The 23,642-nt window shown below is 37.7% G+C and overlaps 1 protein-coding gene across 1 annotated transcript in view; it reads right to left on the reverse strand.

Annotated features, from left to right (window-relative positions):
• The window catches only part of PREX1 (phosphatidylinositol-3,4,5-trisphosphate dependent Rac exchange factor 1), a 230,217-nt gene that overhangs the window by 177,335 nt on the left and 29,240 nt on the right, over positions 1–23,642 (reverse strand). The gene's annotated exons all lie outside the window — the stretch shown is intronic.

Here is a 23,642-nt window from a genome sequence, read left to right on the forward strand (position 1 = left end):
AGGCAAGGAAAATAAACTTAGCCAAACTCACACCGCAAGTGAGTGACATGATAATAGCTGGGTCTAAAGCCAAGACTCCTCATTTAAGATTTTTTCCGACTATATTAAGCCACTCCTCTTATCTAAATGATAACCCAGGCCCTACCTACAGGAGTACTAAAATAAATAATAATTCATAATACTATATTCCATCCACAATAAGAGCTAATATTTAGGGTTGCAAAGCACTTAACACATATCATTTGATCCTCACAAAAATCCTGCTGAGTGACTGATAGAGGTGAGGAAATTCAGGGCAAAAATATATGGAGGAAAGTATAAACAATGGCTTTATTTATAATCTGATAAAATACAATCTAATGTCTCTCAGTTACAGGGACCTTCTGGCAAGCATGAAAATAAAATCATTCTAGCAATAGAGGCAGTTATTGTTAACTTTCTAGGCTCCTGCTCTTCTATTCTCTCCCTATACCCAGATATGAGGTAGATAAGACAGGTAGGGTTACAAATGAGAAAACTAAAGGCACCTAGAGACAGGAAATAACTCACATAACTAATTAGAGATTTAAAACTTTTCCATTAAAAGTAATAGCTAACATTTATATAATACTTTATGGTTTACAAAACTTTTTGCCTTATTTGACCTCACCAAAAAAAAAAAAAAAGGTACTAGAGTGGTTTGACATTTCTTTCAAATTGACAAATGAGGAAACTGAGGCAAACAGTGTCCAGGTTTTAGTGTCTAAGGCCAAATTTGAACTCAGAAGATGAGTCTTCCTTGACCCCAAAAAAACAGCATTTCATTGTGCCACCTAGCTGCCCATTTTATGGATGTAGAAACAGGCTAAAGAAGTTGAGGTATATGCCCAATCCCACAAAGCCAACAAGCATCTGAGGAGAGAATTTTAACCCAAGTTAAGTTCTAGGTTAGAATCTAAGATATGATCTATTATACCATGATGCCTCCCTGCTAGTTTAAGACAACCAATCTTTGACTTAATTTGAAAAGGGTCCTCATTTTCAGCTCTCTTGGCTGACCCATTCATTCCCTTTCAGAAGCTACTCCACTCCCTGGGGCTTCAGGATGCTGAACTAAAGCTTCAGGGGAGAGGGGGAAGACCTGCTCCTACTGATAGAACCAAGCAGCCATAAGGAGGGCAAGAGGTCAGGGAGACTGATCAGAGCTTCCCATCTACTAGCCACTTGACCCTTTTGCCACCACAAGTCTCACTGACCTCCCAGAAGCCTCATCCAGCTGAGCCCCAGCTGTTCAGAGGCTGATGGATCTGGTGCCAAAGGAAGCTGTTTGCTGATACTGTGGGGCTTTATTGCTCCTTGGGTAGACCCCTCCCCCACACCTCCTCCAGCTCTATTAACAGCTGGAAAACCCCTGCAGAAAGAAATGACAGTGCTAGAGACCTGAGGTGAGATCCTAGCCCACCCCCAAGCCAAGAGTACTACAAGAAACTCCTAGTAGGGTCCTTGTGTTCTTAATTTTGTTTAACATATGCAATTACTTCAAGAAATACCATACACAATGCTCCAATGAGGAATCTTTCTGCAGAAATAATAATCTTTTTGCAATTAGGATAATCATGTCCTAATTTCTCTATAATGAACCTAATTCACAGCTATATCAAAGACAAGAGTGACAGAGTGTTTCCCCATGGTGGTCCCTATCCAGCCACCCTTCCTTCCCAGTCCCACCCTATTCTTTAGAATCCAAGGCTGTTGGAATCTCTCTTCCCAAAATACCCCCTCCCTTATCCTCTTCTAGGAGGTAGGGAATCGGGAGCCAATAAGTGCACCACAGGGGCACAGGCCAGACTTGGGGGACAGGTGGCCCTTCACCAAGCTCAAGTGTATTTGGCACACACTTGACTTTTACTACAAGCAATATCAATATATTTCATTACTATCTGATTCAGATTTATCCAAATCCTATGCTCTTTTCCACTAGGATGTTCTATATCCCACCAATCCCACCAGTTTTCCACTGAGTGTAGAGAGTTCTTTTTCATGTAATATTTTCTATATATGTGTAAAATAAATAACTGTTCGATCTTCTCTTGTGGAGGAATGATAGTGACAAAAGTTTAAGGTCATTCAGACTTGGCAGCAGGATTTAAGACCAAACCGCTCAGTCTAGAGCAACATAGCATCTCCAGAGTCAATACTCAGTAACTTTCAGGAGTCACGTGTGCAGACCACATACCCACTAAGCCTAGGATTGAGGAGGATGAGAGTGGCAGGAGAGACCTACATTCAAGGTACTAAATACCCTGCCTGATGGATTCAAATCTGACCTCAGACCCTTCCTAGCTGTGTGACCCTGGACAACTCACTTAAATCGATGGCCCAGCCTTTCCTTCTCTTCTGCTTTAGCACACAGACAATATCAAGTTTCCTACCAGCAAAGCATCAACCCTTGCAAGGCAGAAAGAGTCATCCCAGGAAATACTGGAGTTATTCCTCCCCTTTGTTTCTTTCAGAAAAAGGAAAAAAAACCACATTATAGTGAAAAAGAAGCTCTATTCACAATCTAATTCTAGCTCAGCCACCCACACCTGGAGATCTTGGAAAGTCACTTACCCCCTCTTTTTATTCCTCTTCAAAGGAAGATAACAATAACACGTTTATGTAGGGCTTGATTGTGGTTTACAAAGCCCTCTGCTCACAAGCCCAAGAAGTAGTGCAAATAAAACCCCGTGTTACATATGGGGCTTGGGAGGTTAATGTATTTGTGTCCGTAATCAATAGTGACTAAATGGCAGAGTCCAAGAATGTTGTTATTCATTTCAGTAGTCAATGCCCCACTCTTCACAACCCTCTTTGGGGTCTTCTTGACAAAAGTACTGGAGTGGTTACCACTTTCTTTTCCAATGGATTAAGAAACAGAAGTTAAGCAACTTGCCCAGGGTCACATCACCAGTAATGTCTGAGGCTAGATTTAAACTCAGGAGCTCCCACCTTCCCAATCTTCCTGACTCCAGGCACAAGACTCCATAAAACCATCTAGTTGCCTCTAAAGTACCTCCACAACATCTGCATAATGATACTTGTACCGTGCCAGCTTCCTATAAGGAACAAATGAGTTAATGGATATAAAGCACATTTTAATTATATAAATGTCAACTATTATTTCAGGAAATAGTGTTAATGTGTAAATGTACACTCCCTCTACTCCCCACAAAAAGATAAGCACCCAAAGAATTACAACCATGCCCATAACTGCAAGTAGACTATGCATATTCATGTGTGCACACATTAACACCATTTCCTGACAGAAACACACACTGGTACCCAAAGGGACTACAGCTACCTTAGCAGTGAGAACTATTTCTGCTTGCTGGCAGAAGCTCTGCAAATAGTATTCAGTATGTGCAGACCTTGAATAGGAATATAGCTAGAAAAGGGTATCTAACCCTTGCCCCATCCACTTGGCACTGGGAATCAGAATATGTGACTTTAATAAGCAAGACTCTCTAAGTCTTAGTTTCCCTGTCTAAAAAATGGAGCAATGGAGAAGACTAGGTGGTAGTTATTTTTTTAATTATCATTGTTTACCATTTTTTATTTCCAATATTCTCCATTTCACCCCCTTTGCCACTCGTTGAGAAGGCAAGAAATACAATATTGAGTAATAATTATTAAAAATTCAGTTATATGCTGCTTTAAGATGGACAAATACTTTTCCCCACAACCTTGTATGTGGTATAAGTGACGTTATTTTATATCACAAATGAGGAAGCTGAGGCACAAAGGAATTCCATGATTTTACATAGCTACAAAGTAACTGGGTTAGAACTTGAATTCAAACCTCTTAATTCCAAGCCCAATACTCTATATAATATGTAGCTTTGACAACTTTAGATATCACTATTAATAAATAATTATTTCTATGGCCTCCTTGCAAATAGGAGGGAAAAAAACCTAAAGGGCCATTCGAAATCCCAACCTTTCAGACTGCTATCTCGAGCATCAGATAAGCAGAACACCCAGAGCCCAGCCCCAGCAGACCTGGCCTGGGTAACTTTCCAGCTCAGCAAGGCAAAGTCTTCAAAGCCTGAATGTCTCACAGGTGCCTTCTAATGAGCTATTTTGCTCATTTGTGCTTCTAATAAATGCAGGTAATTTCCCATTTATTAGAAGAGACCTTTCTCAAAGCTTTGTTGACATTTCAATTAAATCTATAGACTGGCCTTCCTCAGCAGTAGGTCCTTGAACAGAAAGGGAAAGAAAAGAGAAAGGAGAGGAAGAAATTTGTTAAAGAACAGCAAAGGATAGAAATGGGATGGAAAGGGAAACAAAGGAAAGAATAAGAGAAATCACTGTTCCATGAGGACAAAAGGTGGCCTGGGAGTCAGGTAGATGTGAGCTCAAATCCTGCCTGAAGACTTAGTAGCCTCCTCTGTAAAATGGGAATGCCAATAGCTAATACTACTTCCCAGGAGCTCCTGTAAGAACCAAACTTTAAAGCCCTATACAAATACTGTTTACTGTTAGTGTTGTTAGATGACCTTCAAGAACCCTTCTAGTTTTTTAAGTTCTACAGTTCTCTATTTCATAAAAACCTCACACTTCCAACAGGGAATTCCTGGTTCTAGACAGCCAACACGGTGAAATAAGAGTTGAGGAATAGAGAAAAGAGGAAGAAAGGGGTAAAAAAGAAAGACATGGAAGCCAATATAAGCCCCTATGGAGGGTTAAAGGAACCTGCAGCAGGAGGTACCAGTCTTGGTCACTAATTCCCAGAACACCTTTCACAAGCTGTACTTGGGGAAGTGGGAGATCAGATTCAAGAGAGCCTGAAATACCCATGGCTGCTGTTTCCTTCAGACAGCCTGGAGCCCATGTGAGTTGTATCTGGCAAAAAAGAAGGTGAGGCAGAAGGCCAGAGCTACTGAAGTTTTCCTTCCAACCCATCAGCCCAGGGTTACCATGGACACAGAGACAATGAAAGGAACTGAGAGACTGATGGTCCCTCACCCTGGGCCCCAAACCTAATGCTCATCTCATGGCAGAAAGGACAATTCCCTCTGCCTGACCTCTAACAGGCATTATTCCTTCACTTCACACCTCTCTCTCTCTCTCTCTCTCTAAGTGGAATGAGTTTTTCAAAAGCTTAAATATTAATTCTGCCACTAAATAGCTTTGCCTCTACCTGAGCCTTAATTTTCACATCTATATGATAAAGAGGATTAGGTTAGAAGATCTCTCAGCTCCATCCAGTTCTATGATGCTGATTCAGTAAGCTCTAGATCCTGAAATACTATCTAGAAGTATCAGTATCAGATGCTGGAAGAGGAGATCAAGTCTTCTCCTTCATCCCTTGAAGTCTACCCCATCTGGGGAATTAAGGAGCTGATTCTTCTCATGAGATTTCAATTCTTCTCTTAGGGTTAAAAAGAAATGTTATCTAAACTTTCCAATTCTAAATTCTGCATGCTTTGGGGAAGTTATTTGACTGCAGAGAACAAAGAATGCAGTTAGGAACAGTAGAAAAGAAGATGGGATAAATAGATGTGGCCAGATCTTAAAAAGCCTTGAAATCAGCCAGGAATCTAAAATTCTAGTTTGGAGTCTGTTAGGACATTAACTATTGAGGCCCTTTGCCAATGGAGCCCTTGGAAAACAGAGGTCCCTGCTTTAAGGTACCATCTTTTTTAATATTCCCAAAGACTAACCTACAAAGAACATCATTGTGCAGGCAACTAGGATCAGATCTCCAAGACTCTCTTTCCTTCACTATATATGAGGGGTTGGAATAATGAAACAATCAAAACTGAATATTATGAAATGATAATTGCCTAAAAGAAGCCCTCCTACCTCAAAAGGTATGAGAAGGGAACTTTCCCCTCCCCAGAGGTGGGGGATCACAGGTGGGTTGGGAGGGTGGAATACTGCATATATTGGTTAGATCTGCCAAATTTCCTTCTGCTCTCATTCACTCTTTATAAAAAGATGGTTCCCTGGGAGGGGAAGTAGTAAGGATGTTAGGGAATGTGTTAGGAAATTTTAGTAAATTGATTTTTAATGTGAGGTTGAACAAAAATGATCCCTAAGATCTGGCCCACCTCTGATAGCCTATGTTCTACATAAAATTCTACTGTCTATGTTCTAAGGTCCTTTCCATCTATGTTCTAAGGTGCCTTCTAGTCTAGACATTCTACATCCTTCCAGTTTTATGATTCTCTGATGATATAAAGATTTCCTAAAACAAATTCCAACAAATCCTTGTTCCCAGGGTTCCTTGCTGAGGCCCTGTGAGGGCGGTACTTAGCAGGAACCCCCCTAGCCCCTTAGAAAAGAGCTTGAAACAGAATCAAGCAAGCCTTTGAGGCTGGGTCCAGCAGAGAGGCACAAAAGGGCCAAATGAGGGAGGCCCCAGTTCCTCCCCCCTCCTGGGCTCAGCAGCAGCAAAGCCCAGGAAACTGAGGACTCATTCATGACTTGGGCCCTGGCCATTTCCCTGGGGGTTTCAGCCGGCATCCTCTACCCTGGAGCCTGGAACAATATCTCCTTTTAGCTCCTCTCTTGTCTCCTACTTCCGCATTTAATTGTAAGTTCATGGGTATTAAGTGGTCTGTACAGCTGAACTGACTCCCTTTTCCCAGAAAGAGGCAAACAGCTCTGTCTCTGTTCACTCCCCCTCTGTGCTTGGGCTCCCTCTCTCAATCTTACCCAAGCAGAGAAAGAAAAGAAATTTCCTTTAAGTAAGTCCTTTAGTTCTCACCCAGCAAAAAGCCAATGTGCCCCCAGGTCTGGCTGGGGCTGAGAAAGGGGTGTGGAAACCGCTAATAATAGTTGCCATTTACATAGTCCACTTTGCTTTCTTATCCATCATCTCATTTGATCCTCATAACAACACACTAAAGTATTATTGGCCCCATTTTACAGATGAGGATACTGAGGAGCTAAAAGGTTAATGGTCATATAGCTGTAAGTAGCAAGCATGTAAGTGGAAACCTCTTAATGGTTTTCAATGCCATTTGCAATCTATACAAACCTTACCAAACCCATTTCTATCCTCCTCTTCTCCCATTTTTCCCAACAACCTTCCCCCCCATAAGAAGATCTCATTGGCAAACTCTTATGGAGTAAGGTGCTAAATAAATATAAACATTGGAACTGAAGTGAAAGTGAATCATAAAATGCTGGATGCAGGGGTATACTAGAATCAGCTTCAACTGGCAGCTGATTATTACATTTTCAGTGTGAGCATTTATACCTCAGAAACTGACAAATGATACAAATCAAAGCTCGATTGTGTTTTTTTTTAATATCTAAACTTGAAAATGATGGAGAAAATGTCGATAATGCAGATTCTAAACTGAGTCCCATACATATTTTCCCCTTTGGAGGGCCATTTTATTGGTGTGGGAGCATATATATGTGGCTCAGCAGACAGAATGCCATGCCTAGAGTCAGAAAGACTATATATGTGTATAGGAGGGCAACAGGGTGATCAAGAAGTCAACTTCCAGGGGGCAGCTGGGTAGCTCAGTGGATTGAGAGTCAGGCCTAGAGACGGGAGGTCCTAGGTTCAAATCCAGCCTCAGACACTTCCCAGCTGTGTGACCCTGGGCAAGTCACTTGACCCCCATTGCCTACCCTTACCACTCTTCCACCTAGAAGTCAATACACAGAAGTTAAGGGTTTAAAAAAAATAAAATAAAGTAAAAAAAAAAGAAGTCAACTTCCTGAGTTCCTCAGATGTTAGTTGTATGACCCTGGGCTAGTCACTTAGCCCTGTTTGCCACAATTTCCTCATCTATAAAATGAGCCAGAGAAGGATATGGAAAACCGCTCTGGTATCCTTGCCAAGAAAACCCCAAAATTGAGTCACAGAGAGTCAGACATGATTGAAACTACTGAATAAAAAAGGCTTCACGGACAAAATACACACTCGTCATTCATTCTGGCATTTGAACCCCTTAACAAAAAAGTCATGAAGAGTCAGACAACTATTCTCACCTACTGCAAAAAGCATTAGAGTTGTCTCTAGCTCTCTAGCTAATTCTGGTCTGTTCCATTCCTAATTAGCATATGGTTTTTGTGCTCAATATTATGCTAACTTGTGCCATTCAGTCCTTAAGAGCATCCTGCCATTATCCAGGCCCAGCTTACTCACTTCTCTCTCATATCTTCCAGTTGTAACTCTCAGTACCTTCAAGCTCTAAGAACTTTTTGAATGCTGACATTCTAGGTTTCATGGAGTTCTACTTGTTCCATGTGGATAAATCATGCCTTCTCTCAAAAGATCTCAGATCTTCTAAGACAGACAATTAAAATCTTAGAATGTCTTCTCTTTTCGTCCTCCTACACTCACAGTGCGAGGGGAAAGTCCATAGAACCACCCAGAGACTAGAGGCGTCTATTAATAAGATGCTTTGAACTGTGTAGGTCAAAGGGGAGCTAGAAAGAATTGGTTTCCCCCCAATTCTTCTTATCAGCAAGCCCTTGGTGCCTACATTTCCTCCTGCTGGCATCTCTCTTCATTCTTCTCTATTTTAATCTCCATACACAACAGACCCAGGGTCCCTCTGTATACTAGGGGCTCTGAGCTCTGAAAACAAATCTTACTGAGTCCAGAGTTTCACTGGAGCAAAACTGGGCTTTGATGTGGTGATTAATGGAGTCAGTCTGGCTTGGAGGGAATGAAGCTAGAAAAAGTAAGAGAAGAAAAGGGGAAAGAACAGAGGAAAGAGAAAAGTATTAATATGGAGGATGAGTGTCATGATACTTCTCTCTCTCTCACCCTCATTCCCCTCCCAGTTCTGCTCTTGATTTCTTGACTTCTCAGATTTTAAAGCCATGCCTCATCTTGTGTTTTATGCTGGAACTTCTCTCAGTGTCTGAGACCTCCTCACCCATGAATATCCAACTTCTCTGCGGTCTTCTGTGGGCTTAAAATATCCCTTTACAAAAGACTGGTCCCTTTCACTCATTGGTTAGGTCTTCCAGGGGCCTGGGTTAGGCAGCTTTCATTCTGCTCCTGACTTTATTCTTCAAAACCATCCCCATGGTAAGTACCCTCATCTCCCTCACTGAGGATAAGCCCACTGATGGCAGGGACTGCCTGTTTTATTTTGTATCCCTAGCAATGAGCAAGTGCCTGGCATATAATAAATACTTTAATAAATGTTTCCTTCCAATTCTTGAGGGCATCATCTAAATACTAGTGGGACTACCTCTGGACTTAATTTTTAGGAAGGTTGAGTTCAAATCCTGATTATAACACTAGTTATGGGACCCCTCTGAAATCAGTCAGTTGTTTCTCTTTGGTTATTTTCCCTAAGGTATAAATAGAACCCCAAGTTCTTTAGTTTGAAGGAAATCCCCATTCTTGGTGTTTTTCCCAGAGGCAGTGGTCCCAGAGTCTGGAGCTTGTGTGGTGACCAGCCATAAGAGCATTGTCGCCTTTGTCCTGATTAAACTGCTTCAGTGGTTCTGTGTTTTTTCAGGTTGACAGTATCTATACAATTATTTATTTGTTTAGTAGTAGCCCCATGGGAGAAGTCGGTTCAGCTATAGGCACAAGTTAGCTACATGGAGATAGAGATTTAGAATGCAGAAATTGTCTTTAAATCTTTCTCCCTACTCATCCACACACTTTCAATCCCAGAGTGATTTCAAAGATGCTACTGAGGCAGATTAACTCCTTTCAAATCCAACTCAATCCCGGCAATCATTCACTCTGAAAAAGTTTCCTCTCCCTCTGAATTCCTATAGCACTGATTTGCTAGTTGATACTTCTGTATTCTTTATATATCCTGCCTTAATTTTTAGTCCTAACACAGGCATGAATTTATCTTATTTATCTCTCTCAGTAGAATATGAGCTCCTTGGGGGCAGCTGGGTAGCTCAGTGGATTGAGAGCCAGACCTAGAGATGGGAGGTCCTAGGTTCAAATCTGGCCTCAGACACTTCCCAGCTGTGTGACCCTGGGCAAGTCACTTGACCCCCATTGCCTACCCTTACCACTCTTCTGCCTTGAAGCCAATACACAGAATTGACTCCAAGACAGAAGGTAGGGGTTTAAAAAAAATGTGAGATCCTTACCAGGAGAGATCACTTCATTTACTACATTTTTAGGTCTAGCACTGACCCTGGAACATAGTAGGCACTTAATATTTGTCCACTAATTGAATGATATTTGTAGTCCTCTAAGAATTTATACATAGCTGGCAATCAATAAATATTTGGACAGAGTCTTTTCTCAAGTCCCCAGCATCTTCCCTTCCACAGGCTCTAGTCAATAAATATCACAAGTTTAAATTCCCCAGGAAGCTCAGGAAGGGAAGGGAGATGGGGAAGGAAGGTTTGTGGATTGTTTTTTATTTTGTTTTGTTTTGGTTAATAAATTCCTAGTTCCTTATCAGGCTCCATCTCAGTCTGAAAAGCCCTTCGGTTTCCTGCCTAATCTCATCTCTAACCCCTTGGCAGTCTAAGCAGGATAGCTTTGACTGAATGACTTACCATGCTAAATGGGATTATATACTTTAAAAAAAAAAAAGGCTGTATATAATGTAGGTTCACAGTTTCATATATAATCTTCTTTCTTGTTCTCTGCATATGGAAAAACTCTTATTTGCTGAAAGTTTAGAATAACAAAAAAAATCAAAAAAGAATTGGTAGTCTTCTTCTTGGTCCCTGTGTTCAGCATCTCCTTGCCATGCTCCACACCTTAGCCAATTAATCAATATATTGTCTTATCAATATACTGTGCCCTGGCTAAGCACTGTGAGAATTCAAAGAAAGGAGAGAAAGAAAAAAGAACTAGTGCCTGCCCTCAAGGAGCTCACATTCTAATGAGGGATACAACATGTAAATAATTAAAGGAATACAAAAATAGGGTAGATTGGAGGCAAGCTCAGAGTGAAAACACTAGCAGCTGGGGGCCACTGGGAAAGGTCCCATAAAAAAGGTGAAATTTGAGCTCAGCCTTGAAGAAAGCTAGGAGAGGAAGGAAAGCATTCCAGGGACAAGAGACAAGCAATGTCACCTCAGTTGATTCCTGGCAAAACACCACACAGCACAGTTTTCTAAGCGCCAAGTTGTGCCTTCTCTTCAGGCATAACCATAAGAACTGGTAGTGGAACACTACAGATTTACTGAGTTCAAGGTTCCACAGAAGCCCTACCCACAACTTCCTATTCATCATTCCCTATAGCACAATAGTATTCCATCACCAACATGTACCACAATTTGTTCAGCCATTCCCCAGTTTATGAACATCATTTTAATTTCCACTTCTTTGCCACCACTAAAGGAAATCCTATAAATATTTTTGTACAAGCAGGTCCCTTTCTCATTTTTTTTATCTCTTTGCTAACCACAACTTCCTACTGGAATGCAATTGTATATTTAGTAAGTTCTCTGAGGGCAGCCTGACTCTTTTTTCCAGTCATGTTCAGTGCAAGTAACACAAGTCAGGATGACTGACCAAGCTCTAAGTGTTCCACTGCCTTCATGGTTACAGGAACAAATTCACCCATTCATCTTGGGGTCGATAACCTCCTAGACAACCAATAGGTTTAAAGCTTGTCAGCTAACTCTATATAGATATATGTATATTGATACTGTCAGGTTTAAAATTAATATCTACCACGTTCTTATTTTTATAAAGCTTATTAATAATCACTTTAAATAGAAAAGAAGGATAAGCATAGATTTAAATTTCTTTACGCTAATTCTGTCTGACCACGTGTAGCTCAGCCTTGCAAGAAAACTGCCAAAATGTAAGAGAGAAAGGATTAGATTTTAGCAGCAAATGGGAACATTCATTCCCTGGTCTGATTTTACCTTCACTGTCAGGGATAAGAAAGCCAGGATGATAGGCATACTTTGGTACTCGACTGAGAGTATTTCAGAAGCAGTATAGTACAAGGCATCCTGCATCTTAACATATGTCAAGCACCACAAACTCAAGTCTCACACTGGTTCAAGTCCTTTAGTATTGGCATAGAAATTCAATAATCCTACCTGGATTGGTTTGGTCCTTTTTGACCTTTGTGCTCCTTGGCACTATGCAGTGGCTCTTTTGTTCCCTTCTCTGGAATCAGGCATAATCATTAATCACAATCCCATAACATTTATCAATTCATGGCAGGTTTCCACAGTCTAGAGCTTTTGGGTATGCATAGTTATCAGGGCTAATAGATAGTGTAAATTTATCCTTCAAGTCTGTTTGCAGGTGTTCTAAAATGGGCTCTTATAATTTTGGGGATTTGGGTCCTTTTTAGAATATGTATTAGTTGTTATACAATTAATTAATCTTAATTAATTAATACTGATTCCATGTACTTCAAGTACTACAACGGATAGGAAAAAAATATCCTATTGCAAATATAAAGAATAAAAAAAATCTCAAAAAAAGAATTATAATTTCATAGCTCACATTCCATGCGACAATGTGTTAGCCCGAACAGAGGCAGAACACAAAGGTTTCTCAATCAAAAATGACATCTATTTCTCTTTTAACTTGGCCACGATCCACAGTGTGACTGTGCATGATTTTTTTCACTAGACAAAGACCTTTTAAAAACAGTAGTACAATAACTAAGACAGATTCTAAAAAGGACCAAAATCCCCAAAATTATAAGAGCCCATTTTAGAAAAACTGCAAACAACAAGCCATGAGAGGTTCCACCAACTATCTTTAGGATCCACATGAGTCTCTACAGCTAATTGCTAAGTGTCACTCAAAAGCTTCTTAAACTCATGGATATTTGTCACAAGTTCTACAAATATAGCCAGATCTAACCAATCTTTTAAACTTGGCTGAGATATTTTTAACAATGTCTATTGCTGCCATTACTCCAAAATTTGGCAAAAAAGTCCAGAAAAACAAAAACACAAATCTCTGTTCTGGTGATAAAATATTTTGGTTCTTAAATGTCACCAAGAATTTAGATCATTCTGGTGAAAAAGTAAAATCTTCACAGGAAAAATCATTCCCACCTACCGGATGAGATTACAACCCATCACAGGTAACTAAGCCACTTGGGCACCTCCCTCCCTCCCTCTGGTATGAGACTGTAACAGTATAACAGAACTGTCTCCAATATGTCCCACCCATTTCACGTGGAGACAAGGACTAAATATCATTTCAGATGTCTCATCCATTACATTTTCAATAGATGCAGAGATGGGGAAATACAACAGTGCTATTGCACTTTTACTTCAACTACAAATGGACTCTTACCTCTTGTTACAAACAACTCAGAGGCAGGCAAGTTACTAGATATCTAAAAATCATTTCTCAAAACCCTTAAAAATCAATTGAGATATTTAGCTCATCAAATTCTCCAAAGGTCACTGATATAGGTTGTAACCATTTCAATGGGGTCCACCCATCATCTTTAATGTGACAATTAACAAAGGCAAAAGGAGCAAAAGGCCATTTAGGCAACATGTAACCTCCTTGTGTTGCAAGTTGTGGTAAAGTCTCATTACTTTGGGCTGGAATTGTTGCCCATAACAAGACAGAGCTCTGATGGATCTGGTGACACATCCAGCATCAATATGGACCTATGGCTTTGCCCTGAAAGAGAGTTTTTCCAACTTGTCTAAGGACTTTTATAATGGTGTTATCACCAGCCAATCATAGGGGGAGGGTACAAATGAAGACAATGTAACAGATTATATGGCTAATAGTCACAACAAAGTAACTGAAAGTGACATGGTATAATGGAATGTGATAGATTAGATTAATATGTGAACTTAAAAACAACATTAAATCTTAAAACAATCAGCAAATACAATAAATGTGACAGGATACAATCATTCAATGTCAATAGAAGGTACCTGTTTAAATGGGAGCAATGAAGCAAAAAGTTGTTTTTTTTTCAATTTTGAAAGTTTATGAAGTGGTTAACAATAAATTATATGCATCTTGTATTTAGAATTGTGTTACAAAGATTTCTTCATTATGGGGAGGGAAACAAACAAACAGTTAACATCAATAAGGCAATGGGGTCTGAAAAGGCTTAAAATTCACCTCCAGACTCTGAGGTCCCTTCCCCTCCCAAGTACCATCAATCTAGATTTCTTTGTCCACGCCTCTGGGGTCCCCATACTGAGGGGAGTTCCCGCACTGAATACAGATGTTTGGGTGTGAGTTTTTATATACTTCATTGGAATTACTATTCCTTCTATTATTATCATAATGCCTGAAGCTTCTATTTCTATTTTCCTGATCTCTCTTCCTACAATTCATAATTACAAGACCCACCTAACCACAAAAATAACATGTTAGTAGTTGTTTTGTGGATTCCTATAAGGGAGCCATGACTTCTCCCTGCTTTGCCTTTCCAACTGTTTTGGTTAATTCCTTTATTTCCTTCCTTAATGTCTCCACTAAATTAGCATTCTCTTTATCCTTCTCTTAGTTCTTTTATTTCTTTCTTTAATGTTTCCATTAAATCAGTGTTCTCTTTCTCCTTTTCCTTATGTCCCTCAAAAGCATAAACTGCCACTCTTTTTAAGTCTTCAAGGTCCATCTTGGGCCAGTTTAAATAGTTAGTCATGAAATAATTCTTAACTACCTTGCAACTATTTTCACAAATTGTATCCTGATTTGTTTAATTTCTCTTTCTCTAGAAAGATCCAAATCTATATATCTGCCTCCCAGCTCAATAAGCCTGTCCATAAACTGAGAGGGGTTTTCATCATCTTCCTGCTTTAGATGTTCGAATGCAGTCTACGTACCAGGCCTATCAGAACAAGCTCTCATTGCTTTTAGTAATGCCTTTCTAGCCTGGCATAAGAGTAAGTAATCTTGCTCTGAATGTGGGTCCCATTTGGCATCTTCCATTGGCTAATGAGTTGATTCCTCCACCTGGGCCTGATTAACAAGAGAAAGAATCTTATTTCTTTCCTTTTCCGTTTACCCCCTTCCCCCTGCACGGCCAGGAAGCACTCCCTGGGTTAGTTTACTGTGTGTTTTGGACCGGCTGTTCCCTGTGCTAAGCAGGCTGCTCCCTGGCAGCGGGAGCTAGGACCAGGGGTAGCCTTTCACGGGTTTGGCGGGGGAGGTGCAGGGGGCTGGGAAGGAGTTCTGGCTGGGTCCCAGAGCTGCCCGTATTCACGTGGATTTTTGGTGCAGCTCTGCCTAAACCAGGTGTACAAAAACTCAAGTTTTTGGTTCCTTTCTCCAACACTCCACCCTCATCTAAGCTAGAAAATAGGGTTGTGGGGGAAATCACATGGAGGGGGGTGGATTTCTCACCAATCCCTTCATGGTTGCCATTCTTTTAGGTTTAAAGTTAATATCTACCACGTTCTTATTTTTTATAAAGTTTATTAATAATCACTTTAAATAGAAAAGAAGGATAAGCATAGATTTAAATTCTCTTACTCTAATTCTGTCTGACCATGTGTAACTCAGCCTTGTAAGAGTCTCCGTCCCTTCTCCTGCCTGCTCCTGGAAGTTCTTAGCCAAAAATAGACCTAGGTGGGCTCCACCCAAACCATTTTATCATGTAGAGAATGGGATTGGTTATCAAAGTTGGGGGGGGGATGAAATTCTTTCTGCACAATATATATGCATGACAGATAGAGAGAGTGATAGATATGTATATTGTTTTACTGTGATATCTATAAGGTATATGAGGTGTTAGGGCTTGCCCAGCCCTTTTCAGGACTGCTCATCTCTCCTTGGGGTCTACCTTTCATTTCAACTCTCACTGGTGGCTCCAAGAAGCTGTAGTAGGCACTGTGACCCTCTGATACTTTAATAATTCACTAGTATTGTCTGAAGAGGGGGTCCTTAACTTAGAAGTCTGAGAACTTTTTTATAAATACATATGTTGAGAACTAATTCAACATCATAAGCTCCTTTTGTAATCATATCTTCTTATCCATTTAAAAACATTGGTATAATGTTTTTATAAGACTCAAAAAGACTCAAAAGGCCCCTAAATTTTAGATACTTCTGTGCTCCACTTCAAGAGGAAGCCCCCCTCACCTGGAACACCTCAGAAATGATGTTTAGCAATGGTATTGTCCAATAAAGCAGGTATAGAATCAAAATTCTTCACAATATGCCATTCTTTTCATGCCTGAGACTAAGGTCTTATTATCTAATGAAAACCTTTTAGAGTAGCAGAAGCTAGCTTGCTTGATAGTGATTTGCTATCTTGCCATTCAAAAACTGTGAAATTTGACACAACAAACACTAGTTGTTTACAGGATTTCTAGAGGTAAACCAAAATTGGAAAAGGTTACTAATATTTGTATTTTCTGTAATTAAGATCTAATATTAGCTAAGTAACAAAGACCCAAAGGAAAGAAGATTTAATAACCAAGGCTCCTGAAACTACAACAGTCTTACTTAATTATTCGTAGCGGACACTGGAAGTAGATTTTTAAGTTCATTTTTTAAAAACACATCAACAATGTCATCGTTGTCAGTATTTTCTCCATCAATGAATCATGGGATCAAAGAACCCTAGGTTTAGATTAAGAAGGGACCTTACGGGTTCTACAGTAGTATCATCTCTTTATTAAACAGTGGAGGAAACTGAGGACCATTGACGTTAAGTGAATCACCCAAGGACACAGAAGTGGGATCATAAATTATCTGCCTATTTTTATCCTGGTACATTTCCCTAAGATCCTCCATAGATGATACCCTCAATACTCCAGGAGACTTACTCTTCATGGATATCACTAACTAGAGGTGCCTTATCTCTTGCATGAACAGAGCACCTAGATATCCTGTACCCCATTTCTCACATATAAATTATGTTGAAAATACACTAAAAATCAGAGGGATCAAAATCACCTCAACAAAACTCCCTAGTGTAATCCTAACCAGATTAAAATATAACTGGAAAATGTTTATAAAAACACAATAAAACATAGCTAAAATTAATTTGTAGTTTTCTAAGTCAATATGCATGAGGACAAATCCATTTCTGTTTGTATTTGGCACCACTGTTATAGCAGATTTACACTCATCCCACTTCACTGGCTCCAGTCACTCACAACATGGTTTTACTGAAGGAAGCATTATGAGATCACAAGCACACAGCATCAATGCGAGAACACTAGTGTTAAAAAAGATGTGGGGAGATATTAGGAAGCAATTTGGGATTACTGAAAGAACTAAGCAATTTCCTAAATGCCAATCTGAACCCAAATCATTATCCATCTTCAGTGTCTTGGATATACAAACTGGTCATCTATAGCAGAGGCCCTTAACTAGGATGCCATGAATTCTTTAGTTTTCATAGCTATTTTAATATAATTGGCTTCCTTTTAAGTCATGCATTTTACTTTTTGCACTTAAATTATTAATAATATTAATAATAATATTATTCCTTTTAAAATTTAATATCAAATTTAAGCATAGAATGAATCATATGGGGGAAGCTAGGTAGCATAGTGAACAGAAGACACTTTTTTTTGGACAAGGCCAGTGCAGAAATTTGTTTCATTTGACTACATATGTATATAAAGTAGGTTTTGTTTTTCTCTTCTTCTCAAGGTGGGGGAAGAGAGAAGAACTAGTTTACTGACTGGGAAAAAAAGTAAAATATCATTTCTTTTAAAGTATTTTCCTTACAAAATAGAAAGAGATAGTGCAGGTACTATATTCTACAAATGGGGAAACATGTCAAAGTTGGAATTCATTTGGGTCCATGGACAGTGGACAAACACTACTACTCAGCATATCTGGTGCTTGACAAATTGATCGTTTGTTGATCAATCAAGGTTCCTTTTTTTGCTGAAGGAGAAACTGAGGCAGAGTGGTTTCCGGCAACTATACTTCAACACTGCATTAGATGTCTCTTCTACATCCTGAAAGGCCTGCTAAGTATCTCTTTATGTCACATAGATAGTAATGCTCAGGTTCTGGATGCAATCTGACTCCTTTTTCAATCACATAACATCCTGAGGACATTTTCTACCACACCATTGCTGCACAATTCATTACTGGTAATATGTTACAGACCACTCATGCCCACCATGTGCTTCCCCATTGCTCTCTGGGTAACCCCCAACATCAGAGACTGATATTCTATGATTTCCAGCCACACAGTGTCATCAGAAGAATATTAATGTTAAAAAGATGGATATTTTTCAGGGAGAATATTGAAGTAATTAATTAGAATTGAACAAATTTCCAAAGGTCTGATCTGCCCTCCTCTTCTCCTTTTGTCCAGAAGTACTGTCTTTCCAAGTTATGCATACTGACAGACTGACACTGGGTCAGTGATTCCCAAAGTGAGCACTATCGCCCCCTGGTGGGTGCTGCAGCCATCCAGAGAAGTGGTGATGGCCACAGGTGCATTTATCTTTCCTATTAATTGCTATTAAAATTTTTTAAATTTAATTTCCAGGGGACTAAGTAATATTTTTTCTGGAAAGGGGGCAGTAGGCCAAAAAAGTCTGGGAAACACTGCTCTTGGGTGATCTATCCAACTGCATGTCATGGCCCATATAGTAGCTAAGGTTCATCTACTAAGCTTTTCCAGAGTAGATAACTAGGCCAAACACTTTTAAGTTGTTATGGCTTTCATTTAAGAGGCTCTATAACATGCTAAAAGGCTTGATGTAATCAGCAGAATCTAATTCATAAACTCCCATCCTACATAGACTCCTTCAATTTGGACTATGAGCTAGACATCTGCCATAACAGTGGCAAACACCTTTGACAAGCATATGTCCCCATGTTTTTATGTTTTATTTTATAATTATAATCAGAGGATAAAAAAGTTATTGTTACTATTTTTCAAAAAATCTCATGGTTTTCCAGTGGAATTGCACGTTGGCTATGGGAAAGGGGAGAAAGGAGGGGAGGGAAAGAATATGAATCATGTAACCATGGAAAATTTTTCATAATCAATAAAATACATTTTTTTAATTTTTAAAAAATAAAAAAAGAAATCTCATGGTTTTAACATATACATAAAAGAGAGACTTTGTTAGACAGAAAAAACAGTATTTTGTGCCAAACTCTTTTTTCTAGACAACAATATTTAGTCCAGTGGAACTGTACAAGTTGTGTTCCTTTCAGTCTTAGGTGATCTATTGTAGTCTGTGGTTAGCAACTTACTTCCATTGAATGAATGCTAAATGTTGCACACCTTGTTAGACATCATCACCACGTTGATTGATTTTGTTTAACTTTGTAATAAGGGATGTCTCTTTGGTTAGAGTGGAAGTGGAAGGATAAATGTGAAAGGATGACTAAATGTGAAAGGATAAATTAGTGCAATAACTATTGATATAAAATAAGAAAAAGCAAGAATATATTTTATAAAATAAATTTTTAAATAAATGTAAGAATTAGGAAATGTACCTATCTTTTCTTGGATATGAATATTGATATGATGAGGTCATAATATGTATTTTCCTTTAAATTTTCTATGTAAATGAATGCTTAACATTCCTACAGTCGCTTTAAAAGATTTGTATTTTTATAAGAAAAATGAAAATAATAATAATTTGCTTGCCTGTTCCATTCTCAAGGATGCCCTCAAATGATTGTTCTCAAAGATTTCATTGTCATGGAAAATAGCAATATCTAATTATTGATATTTTATAGGGCCTTTTTTTAGTAATAAGAATTATTACTTCCTCTTTTTAACATAATTTGAGCCTTTAACCTTTAACTCAATGGCCACTAAATCTACTTCACATACACCAATCTAGTCCAAACACAGCAATTATATATGACAGAGTTTTGTCTATTTATTGTCTCTCCTCCCCATTTCATTCAATTTTTTCCCTTTTAAGTAAATTTTTTTAGCATTTTTTGCTTTTATATCACATATATTTCCAAAGTAATTTTTCCTCTCTCTTTCAAAGACAAAGATAATTAACCAGTATTCCACATCCATGGAACACAGATCTCTGCAAAGAAAAGTGGGAACTACCCTTTTTTAACTCTTCTTTAGGACCAAACTTGATCCTTATGATTCCTTAACATTTACTTTTATGCTAATTGCTGTTCTATTCACATTTTTGTATACTGTTTTCCTGTTTCTCATTTTTCATAGTTCATATCTTTTCAATTCTCCTCTTTTTTTATTCATCAGTCTCCTTGTTTCTCACTGTACTTCTCTTTACATTCACCCACCACAGTTTGGTCACCATTCCCCAACTAATGGGAATAAACTTTGTTTTTAGTTTTATGCTACTATAGTAATATTCCATGACATTTACTTAACCACAGCCTGGTTAGCTATTTCCCCACTTCACTAGCATCTACTTTATTTTCAGTTCTGCTTTAACAAAAAGTATTATCCTCCTTGAGGTATATGGATCCTCTGATGCCAAATGTATGGACAATTTAATCATTTTTTTAGCCTCCACATAATTCCAAATTGCTTTCCAGAATGGCTAGAACAATTCACAGCTCCATCAACAAGGCATTAGTTTGCTTATCTTTTCCTATTAATATAAACTCTGAATCCATATGAAAGCAAACTCCCCCTCCCTTTTTTTTTTTTTTTTGGAGTTTCCTTCCACAGAAGGATTAATATGGGAAAAGATTTTACATGATTGCACACTGTAAAATCTATAAGAGCATGGGGTGTGAGTGAGGAGACTCAATATTCTTTGAAAAACATTGGAAATTTTTTTTTACATGTAATTGGGGGAAAATAAAATTAGTTTTTTGCTAATAACTATTCCCATCTTTTGTTAACTCTGCCAATTTACTAAAGATAAGGTGAAACTTGAAGTTTTATTTGATTGCTATTGTATTTATTGGTTCTATGGAACACTGTCATGTGATTATTCATATTTGCAATCCTTTGTAAACTGTTCATATCCTTTTATTACTTATCTATTAGGAAATCACATTTGGCCCTTATCCAAGATTTTTTTCCATTAGACTTATCTTACTTATATTAATCTTGTTTACGAAAAGGAGTTCATGACTTCCTCCCAAAAAGCTGAAAATAACTGTCCAAAGATTGTGTAATCCCCATTTCCTTTAAAAATTATTTCCATTAGTATTCTTGATCTTTTATTCCTCCAATTGATTTGTTGCTATTTTATCTAGCTCTATTACATATTCCTTTGGTGTTCTGATTGGCATACTTTTTATCAAACACTGAATTCAATTATTTCTTTTTTTTTCCTTATCTAGTCTGTCCCACTGACCTACTTTTTAACCAGTATCAAATTATTTCCCTTTATATTCTCATTATTAAACTATTTTGTCTAATTCTGTAAAAGATCCCCTTAGTGGTTTGATTGATATAGAACCAAATGTGTAAACTAATTTTAGTAATATTGTCATTTTTATTACACTGACACAGTCCAGTCATGAGCAATGAATCTTTATTTCCTTGAGGGGTATTTTGTAATTGTATCCATAAAAGTATAAAATGTACTTTGGTAGATTTGTTCCCAGATATTTATGCATATTGTAGCTATTATAAATGAGGCTTCGCTTTCTATTATTTCTTCCTGGATTCTGTTATTGCTAAATAGAAATACTATTGATTTTTGTAGGTTTATTTTGTAACATAGTTTCAAAAGTTAAAATAGTTTCTTCCCAGATATCCTAGAACTTTCTGAGCAAGTCAGTTTATCTATTCTTTGCTTATCTTTAGGGTTAAATTACTTTCTCATTTTATTGCTATTAGTAGCATTTCCAGAACTATGTGAAATAACTTCAAGGAAAAGAGTATTTTATTTTACTCTTATATTTATTGGGAAAGTTTCAAGTATTTCCTCAGTGCACATAATGCTTTCTTTGGGTTTTAGATAACTTTCTATCTTATTAAAATTGCATGGACTTTGTGGGGTTTTTAGCATAAAAGAAAGTTGTGCTTTGTCAATGGCTTTTTCTTCATCTATAATAATCATATAGTTTGAAAATGGTTTTTAACCATTATTCTCACATCCCTGTTATAACTCTAACTTGAAGAAAACAATTTTGCAAAGTTTTTCTTTTGCCAAGATTTTATTTAAAATTTAATAGATTCTTGTGCTAAAAGGAATAATGAACTGGACAAATTCCAGGTGAACTGGAACAACCTCCAGGAATTGATGCAGAGTGAAAGGAGCAGAACCAGGAGAAATTTATACAGAGAGATGGCTATACTGTGGCACAATCAAATGTAATGAACTTTTCTACTAGCAGCAATGCAATGATCCAAGACATTTCTGAAGGACTTGTGAGAAAGATCATTATCCACATCCAGAGAAAGAACTGTGGGAGTAGAAACAGAAGAAAAACAATTGCTTGATCACATGGGTCAATGGGGATATGATTGGGGATGTAGACTCTAAACGATCACCCTAGTACAAATATCAATAATATAGAAATAGGTACTGATCAATGACACATGTAAAACCCAGTGGAATTGTGCACTGGTTACGGGAGTGGGGGGGACGGGAGAGAAAGAACATGAATCATGTAACCATGGAAAAATTTTCTAAGTTAATCAATTAAATTAAAAATAAAATAAATAAAATAAAAATTTAATAGATTCTGGCCTATAAATAGGACTATGTCTCATGAAAGAATTGTGATGTTTTCTTTAAAATTCTGAATGAATTTTCCTATAATTTACCTTTTATGTGAATTTTTTTCAATTAAAATCAAAATTTTAAATTTAAAAATAAGGAGTTTTTTTCCCACTTTTCAGTAGTTCCTTTAGCTGATTCAAGTTCCTTTTTTTAAATTGGATTAAGAATTCTATATGGCATTTTGTTAACTTTGAACCTTTTTGGTAATTAATCTATTTCTTTTTAATTTTGTCATGATAGCTTCTTGACAATTTTTTATTTCTTGTGATTTTTAAAATCAAGTTGCATAAAGACTTTGCAATTACATATTCGATTAATTCTCATGTTCTATTTTATGTTAATATATGGAATATAAGTTTGCTTTTGCTGCATTCTAGAAATTTTAGTATGTTGAGTATTATCATTGTTTTTCACATAGTTATAAACTATTTTTTTAATTTACTCTTTAACTGCTTCCAATTTTATTTTTTCATTTAATTCTTAAATGCCCTGGAAATTATCTAGCAATTGGATCTCTAGCTCTCTCCACTGTTTCTCACTATTTTATAAAGCAATTGTGTTTGTATATTATTCCATCTTCCTCTGAAAGGTTTTATGAAGGAGTTGACTAGCCTAGCTCTTGGGTGTCTTCCCTTTGCTTGACAAGACAAAGTTTTTGCTGACTTTAGAAATTCCAAGACTCTTATGTCGTCCTCATTTTGGCAACTGCTTTACATTAGGTAAACTTCTTTAGGAAATGATGAAAGGCTCTGTCAATGTTCATTTATCCATTTCCCTTTTTCTGTTGTCAGTAGTCTCTTTATACAGGTTAGGCTAAGAAGGTCTCGACTTCATTTATCTTTTTCACATTTTTATTCTTTACTCTTTAACTTTGTTATAAAAAAAAAATCATCAGTCTAACAAACATCAGCTTCAGAAATAATTCCCACAATGGTTATTTCTTAATAGTAATAATTTCTTGTCTCTTAGTCTAGAATCAGCTTGATTTGTGATATTATTTGGTACTTGCCATGTTCAATCAAGCATTAATTAAATGCCTACCATCTGTCAGATTGGACATACAAAGACAAAAATGACATAGCCTCTACCCTCAAGGAGTTTACATTCTATTGGGAGAAGCACAATGTACATTTACACAA

Source organism: Gracilinanus agilis, chromosome 2 (assembly GCF_016433145.1).
Source record: "Gracilinanus agilis isolate LMUSP501 chromosome 2, AgileGrace, whole genome shotgun sequence".
NCBI classification, from domain to species: Eukaryota; Metazoa; Chordata; class Mammalia; order Didelphimorphia; family Didelphidae; genus Gracilinanus; species Gracilinanus agilis.